The sequence below is a fragment of the Alligator sinensis genome, unplaced genomic scaffold, assembly GCF_000455745.1.
Source record: "Alligator sinensis unplaced genomic scaffold, ASM45574v1 scaffold628_2, whole genome shotgun sequence".
Classification (NCBI taxonomy): domain Eukaryota; kingdom Metazoa; phylum Chordata; order Crocodylia; family Alligatoridae; genus Alligator; species Alligator sinensis.
Window position 1 is genome coordinate 3095899 of NW_005841833.1, and position 17054 is coordinate 3112952.

The window sequence follows — 17054 nt, forward strand, 5'->3', positions numbered from 1 at the left end:
GAGACCCTGGCAGGTGAGGAGGATTTGAAGTATTAGCCCTCTTAACAGCCCTGAGTATAACCCTGCTGCTTCTTTACTGGGAATGGGCTGGGTAAAAAGACAGCAGAGAGAAATTTCTGCCTGGGCCTGGTGTCAAAGCTCAGCCCAGAAAAGTGCTAAGCTTGGCCAGGGTCCGCTTGCACGTGCATCTGTGATGCTGGGTGTCTGGGGCAGGGGCTGAAGCCAGGGTGGCGGGAGCTCCCCAGCCCGGGCAGGACCAGACACCAAGTGCTCCTGTCCCAAACACTGTACTTCCTCTCCTTTTCCTCCTTGTTGACATGAGAAGTGATTTGCACGGTCAGAGGGAAGGATGTGAGACAACCACTGATGGAGACTCGTGAGCTCACGTGGAGCTGAGCTGTGGCATTTTGCTAAAGGCCTTGCTCAAGAACCGCACAGGCACCAGACAGGGACCAGCTTCCTTGGGTCAGCCCAGCCTGGATGTGCATGCATAGGTCTCCATCTCCTTCTCCCCTTTGGGGCAGTGGTAGGGGCAATCCTGGCATTGCCTTGCAGGGGGTGGGGAGAAGCTCCTGGCATCCTCTTCCCACATCCCAGGGCCAAGGACAATCTGAGCCAGGCCCAGTTAGCTCTTCACTCCTTTCCTCTGCAAACTTTTGGTCCCATCTCGGCTCTTCCAAGTAAGCAACTGAGCCAGGCCCTGAGGATTTGCCCACTGACTTTGGGGGTGGTTAGCAAGTAGGAAGGGGTTGGGGGGGATTCTGCAGCTCCGGAGCCTCAAAGAGAGGGGCTGGCCTGACCACAATCCTGGTCACGTCCCTATTGCAGAGGAAACACCGGCGTCTCGCCCTGTGCATGAGTCTCCCAGCCTTCCCGGTGTACGGACAGAGGAGGGGCTGACCTCGGAAGGATGCCAGGGCGAACAGAGGAGCTTTTCTTTGCTGTCGCTTGGCAGCGCGAGGCTGCCCTGAGCAGTGCAAGCGGCTGCCTGCAGCTGTGAGCATGCCAGGCTCCAGCTCTCATGGGAAGAAATCCAGGGTAATTTTCCACCTTGAGGCAGGAGTCCCTGGGAGCTGTGGCAGGGGCAGAGGATCTCTCTCCTCCTTTGCCCCTGCCAGACACGGCTGCATCTGCTGCAGTCAGTCACTCCACAGCCAAAAAGACCAGCGAGGGGAAAAGACCATTTCCTTTTTTCCCCTCCAGCTGAGAAAACCTGCTGCAGCGTGTGTAGGCCTCTCCACTTCTGGGCTCCACTTGCCTCAGGAGGTGGGGGCCGCCACAACATTGAGGTGCTCAGGGGGGAGCGAATATAAGGGACCCTTCCCTTTCCCCCCAGTTGTGTACTTAAAAACATCCTACTGGCTCAGTGGGCCAATTTCTGCATGAGATCTAGATGATCAGCCTAACAAAACACATAAATGTAACCGCCCCGATTCAACTGCCTCCTAAAGGTACAGTTCCCCACATCTCATCGGTGCTTCATCAGCTGCGCTTGGCCAGGGCGGCTGGTTCGTGCTTTGTTCACGACATAAGTTTTGCCATCGGGGAGCAGGATCCAGCCCTTGAAGAGGTGACCTCAGCCATCTCGTCGGCACCAGCAGCACTACTCGGGTGCTTTAAGTGAGGCATGAGCCTAAAGGACCCTGCTGAATCGGAGCCCACAAAAGCGAAGGAGATTCTTTTTCTAGCACTCGCAGCATTTGGATCTCAGCTTGGCGTGTGGGTAGAGGCTGCCTGGGCTTTCATTTCCACAGACAGATTGCCTTTGTGTGATACCTTTCTGGTTTTTATTAATAAAGCACGGTAAGCGCGTAGTGTTGCCGACTGCAAAATAAGCATCAGCCGCAGAGGATGCAGAGTCGGTCGAGGTGAGCGGGTCCTGGCACTGCAGGCAGAAGACAAGGTTGCACCCTGGCCTTGTACCAGGAGACTGGAGAGACCCGGCCAGTTCTGTCCGTGGTGATTCAAGTATGGTGACCCCCATGGATCAGCTGGTTGTAAGGGCTGGAGAGAGTTTACCTTTTCTTTTTGCTATAAATCAGCATCCGTCAAGACTCCAGCCTTCCTCCTAAGCCAGAAAAACTGGCCACTGGATGGTGCACGATTACGTGGGCTATGCTGACCACAGATGCCCTTTCTCTTTCTACGTAGCGGGTAGGCCCTGCAATATCCTGAGTCTTTCCAGCAGGATTAGGCCAGATATAGTAAAGTCAGCTGAATGCCCCATCCTCAGTTTTGCATTGCTACAACCTATTGTCAAAAGTGCCACCTGCCTTTGACAGCCACACTGCACTACCTTTCTGCAGCGGACAGAGTGGGTATAAAAGTAGAACCTGGGAAGTGCACCGTTTGCAGAAAAAAGGGAGTTTTATTGGCCTTTTTATTGGCTGCAGAATGCCAGGAGAGCCTAAAATTAATAGCAACCAATATAAAAAAAAAAGAATAGAAGATAAAAGGAACTTTTATTATCTCAGAGGCAGTTCTCATCCAGGACAGCACAGTGCAGAAGCATAAACTGCTTTTTTAAAAACATATTTTTGCCAGAGCCCAAGAAACCCCCCCCTTTTTTTTAAACTAGGTCTATTTATTAAACAGTTACTTTTACTGAGCCAAAAGCTCAGTATCTTAACCTCCCCTGTCGTCAGCAGACCAACCGCAGCATTATTTACCCAGTTGGTTTCAGTGGGAATTTTGTCCAAGCAAAGGCTTCGTCTAATTTGAGGGATCTCAGGATCTGGCTCACATGAACTATGCCCTTGGACCATGTGGTGTGAGCTACGGATGGATGTAAACGGGGCTTGACTTGGGGTAGATGAAGGCAGGCACTCAAAGAAATTTGAGGCAGGGTCAGGTTTGTGTCCCGTACTTGAGTTGATCTGTCAATGAGAAGGAGCTGAAGGACCTGCCCGTCCTTCATGATTCTTGCCTAGAAAGTTCAGGGCAAGTCTTATCCAGTGGTTTTTCTCTCGCCTTCATTGACTGACTTAAATCTAGTTCCAGTGGCAGCCATCTAACTTGGGAGACCTGTTTGTGCCAGGCCGGGAAGCCAGTGCTGTGAATGTTGCCTACTTCTGAGACTCCCCCTGCATCAGGACATGCCAGCCAGCTGTGAGCGGGTCCTGAACTGCCCCATTTCAATCCAGATCGGAGCCTTTCCAAAGGCAGAGGGATGCTCAGAGCCAAGGGCTTGGTTCTGGCCCAGCACTGGGCAAAGCATTTGTTTTTGCTCCGCCATCTGTCTTGGTGGTGCGTAATCAGAACCTGCATAACTGTAACTCCCGTCATCGTATTATTTTCAGCCCTGTTGAAAAATCCCTTCTTGGGAGAGCAAAGAGGGTCACCTCTTTCACAGCATGCATCCCACTTGAGGTGGAGGGGCGTTCTCCAGCCATGGAGAAGGTATAATACAGAGAAAGCATCCTGGTGCCTGAGCCTCTGTTATGCAGTCACGTCGGTGGCTGCCTCCAAGCACCTGCTCCCCGTTATTTATCGCGCGTTATTGATTGGCGTGATCACCAGCTCGCATTCCCCGGCTCTCTGCGGCAGTATGGTGCCTCTGGCTGCACATTTCCATTGCCCTCCTTCCTTTCCCATTCCTACGAGCCAGCTCTACCTGGAGCAATTGCTTCACTATTATATTTCCCTTCCATTCGCACCGTCTACCCCATCCATCCTCCTCAGCACTGCTGCATGGCAGGCAAATATTGTCAGTCATCAGGGTCTGAGCCCCCACGGCTGAGAGGAGAGCTCTGCTCTGCTCTCTGGACAGAAAGGAGCAATGCAGGGGAGCATTGCTTGTGCTTTTTGGCTCACTCCTTTGCTTTAGAATAAGTCCATTGATGCTAACAGCAGGGGTCTGGGTGGTTATAGTGCACAGGTAGGTCACTAACATAAGAGACCAGAGTCTGAATTGCTTCCAAGAAATAACTCATGGGTGCTGGAGCCATTCCTCCAGCATAAGAGCCAGGCTTCATGCTGGCACCAGAATCATGATGCTAAAGTTGCCTCTGAGTCTAAAAGCAATCGGGACTCATGGTAGAGGTGATATCTTTTATTAGACCAACTAGAGTTTTGCAAAAAAAGATCTTTAACTGCAAGCTTTCAGGCACAAACACCCTTCATTGGGCATAGGAGAGAAGATTGTAAAAGTTCTCCTGGGTAGAAATGCAAGTTTGTATTTCATAGGAAAGGTGTTCATCTCTGTCCCTTCCCCTTTGGGAAGGAGCATTAGGCACCGAATCCACTGCCCACCCAGAGGCACCGCAGCGCAAGGCAAGAGCTCAGCTTGCCTGGGCTTTGACCCGCATGTGAGGTTAAACAACAGGGTCTTTTTCCTCGCAGATGAAAATCTCTGTGGATCGCTTGCCCCATCTGCGTGCCTGCTCCGTGCGCATGCAGGGGAGTTCAAAACAACCTCCAGCCTCAGTGTCTCTGCAGCTGCCAGTGAGGGCATGGCTGGTGGCTGCTGACCACCAGGGTGGGTGGAGGCTCTGGCCAGCCTTTCTGGGCTGGAAGCCTCTGCAGGAATAAACTGAGCCCAATGCAGTGCCAGGCCCTGTGCTGCCTGCCTGGATAAACAGAGTGAGTCACGCTGCTGGGTTTCACTCTCAAATCCTTGACACCACAAAGGCCTTTTTTTTGTGGCCTCCCCTGTTTATTTCCTTATGTTCACATGGATTTGGGATCAAGTGCATTGGCACCGGAGCGGGCACTCAGAGACAGGCCAATGACAGCTGGCATGCAGAGGCAAGCAGGTCAACGGGGTGGGTCTCCAGCTGCTGTGGGTCTTGCTGAGGAGCCAGGCTGGGAAAAGAGGGCAGTGCCTGTGTCCACCCCTCCCTTCAGGGCTGCTTCTTGCAGGGTGAGGAGACGCAGCAGCAGGGCAGGAGTCTGGAGAGGGTCCCCGGTGCTCTGGGGAGCCTGTGAGACGGCCAAGGGAGGGAGGGAGGAAAAGGTCTTGAACTCCTACAGCTTGGACGTGAGAGAGGAGATGCTGGCTGCATTCCCCTTGCAGCAGCAAGGAGGCCGAGCAGCACCTGACCAGCCAGAAAACAGGTAGGGCTTCAGCACAAGGTAGCACCCTCCTTCTGCTGGGAGAGCCGCTGTTGGGCTCTGCAGGTGCAGGAGCCCCATTTGCGGGTGTTGTAGGACAGTCCAGGCATGCTGGGGGCAGAGCACTTAAGCATCTTGCTACGGCTTCGGAAGCAGGCATGACTGGGTATCAGGGCATTCAGGCTGGGACTGAACGTGGGCAGGAGGAGAGCTGGCCATGTGGCTCCCTGGCATGCCGTTGGCTATGCAAACCAGCCTGTCTACACCATGCCAGCCTGCTAGGTTGCCAAATCAGGTGGCTGGGGCCTGGGCTCTCCTGTCTGATCCTGGTGCTGCTGCAGTGCCTCAGTTTTCCTCTCTGTAAAATGGGGTTAATGGGACTGACACTCCCCCACCCTCCCTCTACTTTGGGATCCTGGGCTCTGTTTAGTTGCTGCTTACTTGCCTGGCTCTAATCTACATGACCTCAAAGGCATCCCTGTGCGTCCCTCTCCCCAAGCGGGTAACAGACCCTGAGGGAAACAACCCTCTGTACTTGAAACAGTCTGAAGTTTCATAGTTGTTTGGGGCTGGAAGGGACCTTATAGATCATCGGGTCCAGCCCCGCTGCACTTGGGCAGGAAAGACCGCTGGGGTCAGATGAACCCAAGTGAAGAGTGACAGGAGGGAGACAACTGGGTCTCCACCCATGCTGCCACATCAAGCCCTGATTGTAGCCACCGCCCTCAGCTCCACGTCTCTTTTCGCTCCCAAAGTGGCAGGCAACTCTACTACTCAGCCATGCAATATCCTGCACATTTGCTTCATTATTTCCAATACTCAGCGGGTAGCCGCAGCCCCGCAAGACCCCTGGATGACCACAATGGTCCCAAACCTGTCACCCTAAGCTTCCACCTGCGAGTCGGGGACCCCACCGTGGGATCAGGGCCTGAGGCTGGCGGGTGGTGAAATGGAGCAGGGCTCAACTAGCCCTCAAGCACTGTGGGCTCTATCAGCTTTTAGGGACCAGCCTTGAAACTGTGCCCCCGTGTCACTGAGCACAGGCCTGTCAAACCCCACATTCGAAATGACATCAGAGCTGCCCGAACAGCTGTGTGCACCAGCCAGATGCTCTTCCGCGTGCAAATGATTCCCTGAATCGTTCAGGGAAGGCAGGCTGGCCTGCCTGATCACATTTGCCTCTCCTCCCAACATGCCAGAGAGCTCAACAGGCCCCGGCGTCTCCGGGCGGTGGGCGAGAGCTGCTCACGCCCATCCTGGGGGTGGTCTTCCAGGCGTGCTGATTCCCAGATTGTCTCCTCTTAACCTTTCCTTCCCTCCCCTCCCAGAGCTGCCTCTGCGCTCCTCTGACAGGCCTCGAGATCAGAGCCAGTGTCTTCCACGGGGGAATTTCTGCTCTGTTCATTAAATCATTCGCTACAGCGTGCTCAGTCTAATAATCCTCACGCAGGAGGATAAGGGAAGGTTTAGAACAAGGGGCTGTCAGCCTTGTTTGCATGCTCATTATGAGTAATTAATACTAATACGTGACTTGGCATCAGACTGCAACATACAGAGCCTTTTCTGGCAGCACCTTATAACAATAATGATGCCTCATCGTGCAGTCATCTGATGGGATTTTAGAAACAGGTCTCCCTTCAGCACCTGTGCTCTTGCTGGCCCCAGTATCCTTCAGGGAATACCCAGAGAGCGCTAGCGGAGGAGGCATCGCTAGGGTGGAGGGCTGAGCATGAGGATGCACCTGGCTGATGAAATCGGGAGCTGTGGGTTTTGTGCGTGACCGCCTCAGATGTTTCCTGACGGGAAGAAAGCCGCCGTCGTTTGCTGAGGCTGTCGCCCCGCGTGGCAGTGGTTTGGGAGACAGGAGCGTTTGTTCAGGTACAGCCCATGTGAGGAGCCACCTGGGCCCATACAGCAGGCACAGCTTTGTTAGCAAAGTATTTCCCTACTCTGTCCCCGCCAAGCTGCCTTATCCCAATGGATGGGCTTTCAAGGGAGTGTCCATCCCTGCCTCTGTCTGCTTTCAGATGGGACACAGACATCTAAGCCTGGTGGAGCTGAACCCCACTTCGGCACCAAATCCAGCCTTGGTACCTCCATGTTGAATGCCAGGTCCAAACACTTGGGACATTGGTCTTATTGCTAGATAAAGAAGGAGCTTGTATTGCCTTAATTTCCTTGTCCCCACATTATTATTGCTGAGGAACTGAGGCACAGCAGGCGAAGGCCCAGGGAGTGTGTGGCAGAGCCAGGATCTCCTGAGCTCCTATCCACTGCCTTGACACCAAGACCATTGTATTTCCAACCAGCCCACCCGGTCTGTGCACAGAACCAGGCGTCTGTTTTAGGTATTAACATTTCATAGATTTCATAGACACTCGGGCTGGAAGGGACCCCGGAGGATCATCGAGTCCAGCCCTCTGCCCAGGGGCAGGAAGTCAGCTGGGATCATAGGATCCCAGCAAGATAAACATCCCCATCGTGCTGCGCATCCCCAAACATGCTGCGCATCCCCATCATGTCAAAGGACCTGCCTCTGCTTCACCTCGGCTGCTGTGGGGGAGTGCTCACATCTTGCCTTCCAAGGAGAGGGGGTGGCTGGATGGAGGCTTTTGCCTCTGGTTTGACTTTCATGTCACAATTTGGCAGGGACACCATGGCAGGAAAAGGTGAGAAATAACAGGAGAAAGTTTGCTCTCCCCTTTTCTAGCAAAGAAGAATCAACCCATGGTCTGAGCAAACATTCAGCTTGGATTTTGCTTACGTATCCAGACCAGGTGAACGGCAGAAGTGCAAATGAGTGGCAACGGGTGTTAGCATGCGCAACCACATGTTAGCATGTGCTTGCACAGCAAACAGGATACAAGCCCACCCGTGCTGCTGCCACCCATTTTGCCCCAGCCAAATGAAGCATGGGTTGATTAGCACATGCAACCCTTACGTCTTCCATTTTGCTGCATAGACATCCCATCTCTCTCTCTCTTCAGCTTCTTTTCCTCGGTGTCAATGATCAAGGGCTGTGTAGAGTCCAGGGACTGCAATAACTGATGTTCCTCAAGACGAGGGACGCTCAAGTGGTATCTCTTTGCGCTGTATAGCAGATTCTGCTCTGGCATCCTTCCTCTTCGGATATGACTCCAGCCCTCCTCTCCCCAGAGGCAAGATGCTGAGTACACAAATCAGCCTGGTGTAGACACGGCGCAGCCTTATCTCTCCTCCGGAAAGTAATGATTTTAGAAAACAAACAGAGGGGAGTGGATAATGTAGCTGGCAAGATAAACAGGCTTTCTCAGAGCACTGCCACATTGCTGGTCCCCGATGAGGGGAAGGGACGGTGGCTGCAGATGCCACAGGACTGTGATGTGATTCTGCTCTTTCCCAGCCTCTCCCAAACCTACTTACTGCTTGCCCAGGTGGAGGGTCAAGCATGGAGGGGCCAGTCTGGGTAAAACAGCTCGTGTGTCTAGAACAAAGTTCTGGAGTTGGAAACCATCAGAGAAGCCTTATTGCTTGCTATATTTTTCCTTACCGATGAACCAGGGGATAACTTCTCCCTCCCTGCTGTCTCTGCACCATGCGGGGTCCACCTGACATGTGGAGCTGCCCTTGGAGGCTGGGCTTTCATCTCTATCATGGACTGGATAGGAGCTGCACGCTTGCACTTCTCCCCTCTTGCTCTGCCCTCTGCATTGCCGGACTCCGGATGGGTGTGAAGCCCACCCTGAAGGCAGGTCCCTTGCTGGCTGTAATGGTTGAGAGGTGTCCACCCCCAGCCCCAGCAGGTCAAAGGGTTTGGTAGCGCATCCAGCACCTCTGTGGCTTGTCCAGGTGTCTCCTTCCCTCATTGAAGCCTGTTCAGTCAGCTCCCCATCCCAAGTGGCTTGTGGCCTGTCTGCCTTGCTTCATTTCCTCTCCTGTGGAGGACCAGCTGTTTTCAGCCCCCAGCTTAATTCCCAGGGAAGCTTCCTGATTGCAGCCATGCGCTACCCATAGTTCCCCTTTGCAAGCAGAGCTGTCAGGAGACAGCGAGGTTAAGAGGAAGGTGAAACCGAGAGTGGAAGCAGAGCTCAAAGGGAAGCTGCTGACGAAATGCTCTCAATGCTCTCCATGCCAGACAGATGCGGGTTAACTCTGGGCAGGAGCAGGAACACGGCAGGCAGCTCCTTCCACTGCACGGGGCCGTCCCAAATGGGATTCGTGGCTTCCCTTCCAGGAGCCCCTATAACCATGCTTCAATAACTCTGAGGTTATTTCCCAGCTGAAGCATTGAAGCCTGTTCAGGCAGCCCAGGGCTCCTTTTGCTGTGGAGGAAGCTGCCCCTGGGGGCAGATAGTACATGGGGAGAAGGGGAGGGGAGAGAGCAGCAGTGCTCAGTGGAGTCCAGGATGTCTGACTGCCTTTGCTCTCCTGTGATTTATGATACCACGACTGCCCAGGGAATGTGAGTGCCTGTCTATATATTGCACATATATATAGCTCAAAATGAGATTTGAGCAGGGAGTCCTTGGAGGACACACGCGCACACGGAGGCAATATACCAGGCTGCAATTCACGGCGAGATGGAAAAGGCGGCTGGAGGAAAATAATGGGAAAGCACCTCCAGAGGTGTCTGTTGGGGCAGCGTTTAATGGGACTCATGGAGGCTTGTCCTTCATCGTCTCTCCCCCTGACCTCTTCGGAGGGGTTTGATTGCCGTGGTTTGTCCTCCTGTTTCTTCAGCAGTCTCTTGGGGGGAAGCCTTGCTCTCATATTTATTCTAGCCTGGGGGTTTCAGGGGAAGCCTTGGGAGACTTTGGCCATATGCTAATAATGCAATGCCCAGGCCAGATCTCATCCTTGAGAGAAGTGCCGTACCTAGACTCCTGGCAGCCCCAGGCAGACTTTTAGTATTGGGTCCCACTTTGTCAGGAATAATGATTTTTTTGTTGCAAAAGTCTTTATCGCATCTGTGGTATCGATGTCTTTAAATAGCTCATGCTCAACTGATAACATTGCCAGCTCCATATATGCACAAAATCCAAACTTTTTTTGCAATTGTAATTTTTTTTTTTCGTTTTTGGTCCCCCTTTCTGTCCAGGCCCCGGGCAACCACCCGGTTCACCTATGCCTGTGTCTGGGTCTGCTTGAGATCAGTGGGGACCTGGCACTGAAAACCTGTGGCTTCATATCCTTTGCACTTGGATTGCTCCTTACATTTCAGGGTCTGGTTCTGCTTTCCCAGGTAGTCCTCCCAACCCCCTTCCCCTCTTCCAGGCAGGTCAGTGCCTTTGTTTCACGGCTAAGGCAATCCAGGGTAAATCCTAAAGTCACCTGCTGACAGCCAGGAAGGGATGCCAGCTGTTGCCGTTTCATTCCCTCCTCCCCTCTCTGTGGGTTTCTATGGCATAGCTTTGGGCTGGGATGCAGAAGGAGGTCTTCAAGTTACCCTCGTTGTTTCTCTGCTACCATCTGCTGTACCTGGGACTGCTAAGCCTGGTGCCTCTGACCCCTTCCTCCCTGGGGCCTTTCTGCAGGTGGCTTGAAAATGTAATTTGGCCTGGAGGGCTGTGTTGCAAGCCCACAGCCCTCCCTCCCCCTCCACTAACCTAGTGTTTCCCCTTGCTGCATGCACGGGGGTGTTTGGGGGCTTCTGCTATAGGAGGAGATCACTGCCAAGGCGTCCTGCCAAGAACCCGCTCGGCCCTTCCAGGGCCTGGGCCATGCCGCGGCGCAGCCGGTCTCTGTGCAGAAGCTGTTGTTACCATGGTGACTAACATTTAAAATAACTGCAAACATGGCCAGGGAGTTAAAAATAAAGGCAGGACATGGGTTTGGGGGTTTTTTTTCCAGAGTCAAAAACTCTTCTTTGGAAATGCATGCAGTGGCATTGCTTGGGAGGGGTCCTGGGCACAGGGGTGGTTGCCTCATCTTACCACGATGCCATGGTATCGATTAACAGGTGTCCCATAGTTTTCCCATCCACAGCCAGCCCTGCTGCAGCCTGGACCGTGCGCAGCTAAAGGATGCAGGTGTCCCGCAGGCTATGGATGAGGTGTGAGCTGTCTCATTAATGCAGCCTCCTGTTCTTATACAGGCAAGTTCTTGCTGACATGGAGGGGAGCTTGATTGCTCTCAGGGTCTGGACCTGAGGGTTTGGCCCAGGTTCGGACGGAGTAGAAGCAGAGCAGGAATTTCAGGATTTACCCCTGGAGCAACTAGGATTTGCCAATGCACTAGCTAGATGGGTCAGTCAAAAACGTACCCACCTATGTCCCAAAACCAAGCAGAACTGCCCCACATCTTGCCCTGGTGTCTCTTCCTCTGCAGCCAGTGGGAGTTTGGGCTGTGTTTGTTTGGGGGACACGTGCCCAGCATTTTCCCCCAGGGTATTTTCTTTCTTCTGTGTCCATGTTCCACTCAAAAAGGAAGAGAAGTGCTGGGATAAATCAGGAAGTCCCCTTCTGGAGGGATTCCTGGCTGGGGTTAGAAGTGGAGAGTACTTAGGCTCTCATAGGCTGGCAGTGAGGATCCCAGTCCAGGACCTGAACTAAGAAAACCCAAGCACATCCTTAACTGTCAGCCGACATTTGAATCCCATTTCCTTCAAAGTAAGCACGGACTGATGCGCTCCTCTGAATCAAGGCCATGGGGTCTACGAACTCTGGGATCTGGAACAGAAGTTCAGTAAACCGATTTAACTTAAATCAGTTAGATCTGATACTACATAGTTTCATAGTTGATAGGGTCAGAAGGGACCCGAGCAGATCATCAAGTCTGACCCCTGCCATGGGCAGGAAAGAGTACTGGGGTCAAACGACCCCAACAAGGTGTTCATCCAGCCTCCTCTTAAAGATCCAGACCCACTTCTCCTGGAAGTTGGTTCCACATCCTAGCCGCCCTGACTGTGAAGTAGCACCTCCTGATGTCTAGCCTGAATCTACCCTCTGCCAGCTTGTGACCGTTATTCCTTGTTACCCCCCGGTAGTGCTCGGGGGAACAGGGACTCCCCCAATGCCTGCTGGTCCCCCTTGACCAGTTTGTAGGCAGCCACCAAGTCCTTCCTCAGCCTTCTCTTGTGGAAGCTGAACAGGTTCAGGTCCCGTAGCCTCTCCTCGTAGGGCCTGCCCTGCTGCCCCCGATCATGTGGGTGGCCCTCCTCTGGACCCTCTCCATGCTGGCCACATCCCTCCTGAAGTGCGGCGCCCAGAACTGGACACAGTACTCCAGCTGCGGCCTGACCAGTGTCGCACAGAGGAGGAGGATCACCTCCTTGGACCTGCTCGAGATGCATCTGTGGATGCACAACAAGGTGCGGTTGGCCTTCCTGACCGCGTCCCCACACTGTCGGCCCATGTTCATTTTGGCATCAATAACGACTCCAAGATCCTTTTCTGCCTCTGCACTGACGAGAAGGCAGTTCCCCAGCCTGTAGGTGTGCCGCTGGTTCTTCCCCCCAGGTGCAGCACCTTGCACTTGTCAGTGTTGAAACCCATCCTGTTCTCATCTGCCCACCCCTGTAACCTGTCCAGGTCCGATTGCAGCCTATTCCTCCCTTTTAGCATGCCCATTTCCCCCCACAACTTAGTGTCATCTGTGAATTTGAACAAGGTGCTTTTTACCCCCTTGTCCAAGTCACTGATGAAGATGTTGAACAGTGTGGGTCCAAGGACCGAGCCCTGGGGGACCCCACTGCCCACACCCCTCCAGGTCGAATAAGACCCATCCACCACCACTCTCTGGGTGCGGCCCTCCAGGCAGTTAGTGACCCACCTGACTGTGTAGGTGTCGACGCCACAATCCCCTAGTTTTTTAATGAGAATGGGGTGAGAGACAGTGTTGAAGGCCTTCCTGAAGTCCAGAAAGACTACGTCTACTGCTACACCTGCGTCTAAGGATTTTCTGACCTTGCCCATCCAGGTTTATCTTAAACAGGTTTCAGCCATTTTGAAAGCAGTTTATGCGCACTGAACTTCTGTTGTGTTACAGATTTGAACCAGTTTCTGATCACTTGTACCAGTTTGTGTGTCATTTCTGTCCCTAGCCCAGCAGTTGGGGTAGTTTGGCTAATCTTCAGTCAGCCCTTACAAACATGCCTTCTTGTATGGACCCGCAGCGCAGTAGGGTTCCCTTACAAGAGGTTACAATGGTAATCTCCTTAATCTGCTTTCCCTGTGCTTCTGAACAATGACCATCTTTATCTGGTTTTTCTCTTGCTAATAGAAACATAACTTGTGCCTTTAATAAACTGCATTGCCCAGGCTAAAAATAAAAGGAATTATGGCGGAGGATGAGATTATTGCTGGAAACAGTGCCTTGTATTTGATCATATAAATGATTAATTGAGGCATTGACAATGAAGTCTGAGAGCCAGTGGGTGTGAGAGACAGAGCAATAACCAGGCATGCGGCTGAGAGGAAAGCTATTTTCAGACATAGACTGCCCCACCAACTTTGCCTCCGCTGTATTTTATTAACGCCGACAGAAGCACAGGAGGTCAGCGGGGCTCAGACAACTCACCAAATGTTCCTCCAACATCTGTTTCTGATTTCCATTTGTCACAGACCTGGCCTGTCCCTCAGCCCACTCCAGCTCTGCCAGCAAAAAGTTTGTGAACATGTTCAAGCTGGCTGGTCTCTCAGCCCGACGTGGGCAGATTTTTCCGGCCCCTGCGAGGGAGGCAGGGGCCACCGTGGTCCAGGCTGGGGAGGGGGCAGACGATGGAGCTGAGACACAAGGATAAGCCTTGGAAGCTCCAAGCAAAGGGGCTTGAAAATGGATTTGACGGCTAATTAGAGGAAATGGCTTACAGGGGCATAAGGGCAGTGGGAGGTGGTTAGCAGACAGTGCTATATTCAGCAAGGCAGGCTTCCAAGAAAAAGCAAGATTGGTAAATACTCTACCTTAAAAGTGCAAGAGCCTAAGTGCAGGAGTCCCGGCCAGTTTGCACAGGAAGCAGAGACTTTTCAAGTGCATTTTTAGTTCAAAGACATCTATGCTGAGCTCAGAGCTCTGGGTTTGACTAACCGCCGCTCACACAGCCACTGGTGTCTGCAGGGGCCAAGGCACGACTTATCCCAGGTCAGTGGGCTCTATTTGACTAGATGGCAGAGGGGCAGGGAATATCTCTCAGCATAGCAATAAATCCACAGCACTTACACTGCTGTAGTTTCACAGCAGAGTTTTCCTGGGGTAATCATACACCAGATTCGAGTTAGTGTAGGGCTGTGCATGGTGTATCTGCTCCTATGCCTTCCCTCACATGGGTGCTCTCTTACTGCCTGTCCATAGCTCCAAAGAGTTTGCCAGCGGGTCCTTGGTCTGGTAATGCTTGCCTTTAGTATGTCCTTGTCAGTTTGCTTGGGCTGCTGCACTTTCTCTGCCCATGCAGAAAAGAGACATCCCTGCATCGTCCATTCAAGCCAACAGGCTGGCATACTGTAGCATGGCCTTCATTCACTCCTGTTGCCTTCATTATTAGTGCTGTTTGCTAGACAGCCATTGTGCAGCAAAGCAGCTCAACGACAGGGTGGGGAGGGTCCTGGACTGGTGGCTCTGGAGTCAGTGTTTCAAGCTCCTTCCAGGACTGTGGGCTGGTAGAGAAATACCATTTCTGTAGGGCTTGCATGGCAGGGGGGAAAAAACAACCCACAGGATTCAGCTTGGGTAATTCCACCAACTCAGACGACTGGGCAGTGTTATTTAAACTGCTCTCATTTTCTGTGTCTTGCTGGCACTGAAGAATTTGCCTCTGCCACTCTGCCCACTGTGCCCTTTTGCTTCCATCCATGCTTAGCACAGCTTTATCTAAGCTGCACTACCAGAAACAGGGAGCTCTCCTAGCAGGGGTGCAGACAAAGGGCAGCGTGTTCGTAGCCAAGCCAGACTCTCCTCTGCTTATACGGCTGGCAGTCTGAAGGTGCCCCATTGACATCCATGTAGTCACTTTGGCAATACAAAAAAGAATGGAAATGAGAATGTGACCCCTTCCCCATCACTCCCATGAGCCCCTGGCATCTCTCTGTGCTTATTCCTATCTGTATGTGCACACAAGAGCTAGACACAGGTCTTAAAGCCTCTGCCAGCCTCTGCCCACAGTAGTCACCTGCAAGTAACTGGACCCACCAACCTACCCCAAAGCCAAGCTCCCAGCTTTGGCCTTCTCCCTACCAGCTATATCGTATTTCCAGTTGCCTTTGTGTAGAACAAGTGGAAACCCCCCAGGGCTAATCTGAATAGCAGGGAATGACTTCCGCAAGTCCAGTTGCTAATTCAAAAGTGGGCTCAGGTCATAGTTCCCAGGTCTTACCAGCCTGGCGCAGCATTTCTACCTCCTGTGATGCCACCACCGGAAGATATGAGCACGTCAGCCGGGTCAACTGAAAACCACAAGGTTGATTAAAAAATACATGGTTTAAGTAGGTAGGCAAAAAACCTGCTGTCTAATCAAGTGGAGGTGAGTGCGGAGCATTACATCAGCTTGTCTGTGCCTTCACAGCAGTGACCTGACCACGACATCTGATTTAAGCCACAAGTCCAGCCCAAATCAGCACAACACACAGACCATTCCCAGTCCTTGCCTGTTTGCGATGAGAAAACCGATTGCAATGCCCCAAAGAGCTTCACCCCTCAGCCTTTAGCTCCCTGCCTGGTGTATTTGCACAGAGCATCTTGTGAGGGTGGGAACAGGAAGGACAGACCTCAGCTAGATTTAGATACAAAAACAGAGACAGCGAGAGACATAAACTAAACTAGATGCTCAGTCTCTGCCGGGGGGGCATTGCTTGAGTGTCCGTAGATTTGTGTATGGATAGCCAGAGAGCCATGCAGTTACATCTCTGAGCAGTCCTGTGCAAACGTCTCCTCTCCATTGTGATCTTAGCATTTTTAGCATCACCTTTTGCAAGCATCTGGGTAACCTAAACCTCTTTAGTCCTTTCTGTATGTTCCTCTCTTTCTGGGGCAGTCTGATAGCCATCATATGGCTTTTCCTCAGCTGGAGACTGAAACCTGCCATTTACCAGCCGATTACAATCATTAAATGGCTTTGGGCTGCCCCCTGCTGCAAGGTGCATCCTCTAAAGCAGAGCAGAGAGGTGTAGTACACTGTGTCCAGCAACGAGGAATTTCCCTGTGAGCATCACTCTGAACACCACAGGTTAAACAATGAGAAAAACATATTTTCCAGCTAATCTGAGGGTCCAATCCAGTTTCTTGTGACCTGTCCTACACCCATTTCTATCCAGTCCTTGCTCAGAGATAGTTTTTTTGATGATCTCTCACCAGAAGTGCGATTTAAGATGGCACAAGGTATGTCACTGTTGTTGGGAAAATATACTCAGGGGGAAAATGCAGTGCCAGCTATTAGACATGTACCCTGTGGGTGTCTTCTCAAGCCGTATTTGCACGTGGTGTAGCTAAATGTGACTGGTTATTGATGAGCGCCCAAATGCAAAGAAAGGGATATATCTGCAGTTGCCGGAGTGGAGTTTGTCATGTTGAAACTGCATTAAGTCTAGCATTGAAATAACATAGTTAGCAGCATCCTGGGATGGACTTGGAGAACCAAGTTGGACCAAGCACTAGAAAATGTCGTATAAGGACAGAGCTCATGCTGGTTACAAGAAACGGATTGGCTGCCTCGCTAAGTAAGGTACATACAGAATTGGCCAAACATTTTCAAATTTCAAAATTTTATTTTTAATATTCCCAGGAAATATTCACCCCAACTTTGTGCAAGTCCCCATTTCCCTCCACTATTTCTTTCTACCAATTTAAGTCAGCTGAATGCATTTGCATTTAAAATTTAATACTGGATTGCAACTATTTTCCATTTGAAGTAACGGAGGACATTTCCAATAAAACTTAGTGATGACCCCCTTCCCCATCATCTTGAATAATTTCCATCTCTTGAGCTGTCTGAGCGTGTCATCTGGTTGCATTATGAAACATTTCAAGCTAGATAAAAAAAACCGCAGCAAAATGCTGATTGTTAGTCTGATTATTTCTGACACTTTTTTTTTGCA

General features: G+C 51.8%; 1 protein-coding gene across 7 annotated transcripts in view; it reads left to right on the forward strand.

The window, feature by feature from the left end:
* Positions 1 to 17054, forward strand: part of CMKLR1 (chemerin chemokine-like receptor 1) — a 149756-nt gene that overhangs the window by 118750 nt on the left and 13952 nt on the right. Inside the window, exon 1 of one of the 7 annotated variants that reach the window (XM_025198674.1) lies at positions 4951 to 5055. The exons of the other annotated variants lie outside the window; for them this stretch is intronic. The gene's annotated coding sequence lies outside the window, so the exon portion shown is untranslated. Of the gene's footprint in view, positions 1 to 4950; positions 5056 to 17054 lie in introns of those variants that run through there. 7 annotated transcript variants of the gene reach the window in all.